Below are 2,688 nucleotides of genomic sequence, written 5' to 3'. Positions count from 1 at the left end.
TCGTAGGAGAACGGATCCTCACAAACGCGACGTTAACGGAACCAACCCGAAGAAGCACATTGGAAAGAAGCAAACAAAACGGTAAACAACCACCACATAAACATGGCATGATGCACAACCAAGTATGATGCATGTCCGGTTTAATGAAGCATGGCATGGCAAAGTGCACAAGCAATCCTACAAATTAAGTGGAGCTCAATATGCAACGAGTTGCATATTGACGAAACACCACGTGACTTATTTAGTTCTCTCCCATTTATGTACTCAACAATATTAAATGTTGGTTAGCATCGCAAGGGGTGAAGCACAACAAAACTACCTATGTAGGCAAGTTTAAATGAGGCCGGAACAACAAACAACAAGTCCGGAAAATCCTCATGTGCAGATTGGGAAAACTTTGTTTTTGCCACTCTAGCTTTTGCCAATTTTGCTTATGCCACTCTAGAATTTCACATCTCACTTTTTCCAGTCTTTGGTTTTGACAATACATCACAAATGCCATTCCGTGGCAAAACTGATAATTTTTCATTTCACTTTTGCCACTCATAGCTTTTGACAATGTATCACAATTGCCACTCCGAAAATTTTGCTTTTGCCACTGAATGGCAAAAGTGATATATTATCAAAAGCTAAGAGTGGCAAAAGTGAAATATCAAATTCTAGAATGGCATACGCAAAATTGGCAAAAGCTAGAGTGGCAAAAACAAAGTTTTCCATACTGTTCTACCCTAAACCATATTTTAGAGTTATTAAACATGCAAGTAAGGTCACCATGTTAAACTGGGCATTTTTCTACCCCATATACATATAAAGTTTATTCAATTTGGAGCTACGGTTATTTAGTTATGAAATAAAGCATTTTAGCATTGGCAATAAAGCAAAACAAAGCAAACAATAAGTTTAAACATTTTAAACATGGATGAAAGTTGCAAATTATGAAACTAGATGAAGTTCTAGTCATGTTTCATATATAATTCATTTAAAACTGATGCACGGTTCTGAAGTTATTAAATGCATGAACATGGAGGGGTAATCTGTTAATATGAGGTTTTCTAGAAATAGATAAATTTGCTGAGAAACAAAAAAACAAATTTGGGCTGAATCTGGAGGGCGCGCTTGGGTGTGGGTGGCTCATCATGGGCCAAGGCTCGCTGGTGCAGAGGAGAGGCCGGCAGGGGGCGATGTTGGGCTGGGAGGCCGAGCGCTGGGCCTTGGCGCGATCTGGCGCTGGGCCGCCTGGTCGCGGGCGCTCCAGACGAACAGGGACGCGGGTCAATGCAAGGACGCTCGTCCTCTTACCTGGTTCGAAAGAAGCAGAGGCAGGGGCTTGGCAACGGCAACAACAGGACTACAGGGCTCCGGCAGAAGGCTTGTCGGTCCGGCGGTAGCTGGAATGGACGGATCGGGCCTTGGGGCACCGGATCCGGTGGGTGGTGGAGCTCCATGGGCGGCGACGCTGCGGCTTGGTGCAGGGAGGAGGAGGCGCTTCCTGTGAACGACATGAGAGAGAGAGATCGTGAGAGAGAGAAGGAAGGGAGAGGAAGCTGCAGGGGAGACGGGAAGGAGCAAGAACGGCCCGAGGGTTGGCTGCTTCGGCGAGCTCCACCGGCAGCGCGGTTGGTGCCGAAGGGAGGCGTTCGACTCCTTGGTTCGACGAGGAGGTAGGCGCGAGGCCTCCCGTTCGTCTGCCGCGGCCGGGAGGATGAGGAGGCGGGCACGCAAGGTGGAGCCCAGGCGCCATGATCAGGGGGAGCCTTGCTCCGGTCGAGGCAAAGGAGAAACGAGGAGATGGCTGCGGGATTGAATGAATCGGTTGGTTGGTGGAGAACGAGAGAGGAATTTTTTTGGATCAGGGAGGAAGCTACTGGTTGGTCCGGGAGGGATCCCGAGGAAACCAGGTGGAGTGGCGGCGCGGTGGGATCGATGGGACAAGACCCCTAGGATCTAGGGTTGGACCTTATATTTAGCAGATGAAATCAGTTAAGGGCGGTTACGTCCCTCCGATCGTAATTGGACGGACGGGAAAAATAGGTTAGGTAGCCCAAAAATAAAAATGGAGACGTTTTGTAGATGTTTGGGGATGTTCTGAGTCCAACAGTGATAACTGCCCAGGGGGGTTCGGGACAACTTTCGGACGCGCACGTGAGGGGGTCGATGCACTGTTCAAGGAGGGGTTTAGGGGCCTGGCGGTTGATAGCGGACTGTGCAGAAAGCTCTGGGATGAGATAAGAGAAGAGAGAGAGACCCGGCGACTGTTTGCGGAGACCGAAGACGTCCGACGTTTGACCGGCTATATTGCCGCTATAGTTTAATGGTTGGGCTATCAAACAGACTCTGTATGCGATGAAACTTGGCAGGCGGTCTACTGAAAACCTAAAAACACCGCATGCCAACTTTCAACCCATTCCGAGAACATTTTCTGGCCACTTATAAAATACTATCTCGGACGTGCCGCGGGCGCGTGCAAGTGTGTCTGGGCTCAGAACGGACAACGGAGAGAACTGGGAGAACCCGGACGGATGCAAGTTTTGAAAACATGATGATGCAATGCACATGATGACATGGCAAGATGCAACACGCAAAAAAATGACAAGGCAACAATAGCGAATAAATGGAAGACACCTGGCGCAACGGTCTCGGGGCGTCACAACACTCCACCACTATGAGAGGATCTCGTCCCGAGATCTA

This window comes from Triticum dicoccoides, chromosome 7A (genome assembly GCF_002162155.2).
Source record: "Triticum dicoccoides isolate Atlit2015 ecotype Zavitan chromosome 7A, WEW_v2.0, whole genome shotgun sequence".
In the NCBI taxonomy this organism is placed as follows: Eukaryota; Viridiplantae; Streptophyta; class Magnoliopsida; order Poales; family Poaceae; genus Triticum; species Triticum dicoccoides.
The sequence above is the reverse complement of the archived record's forward strand: the minus strand, read 5'-3'. Positions refer to the sequence as shown.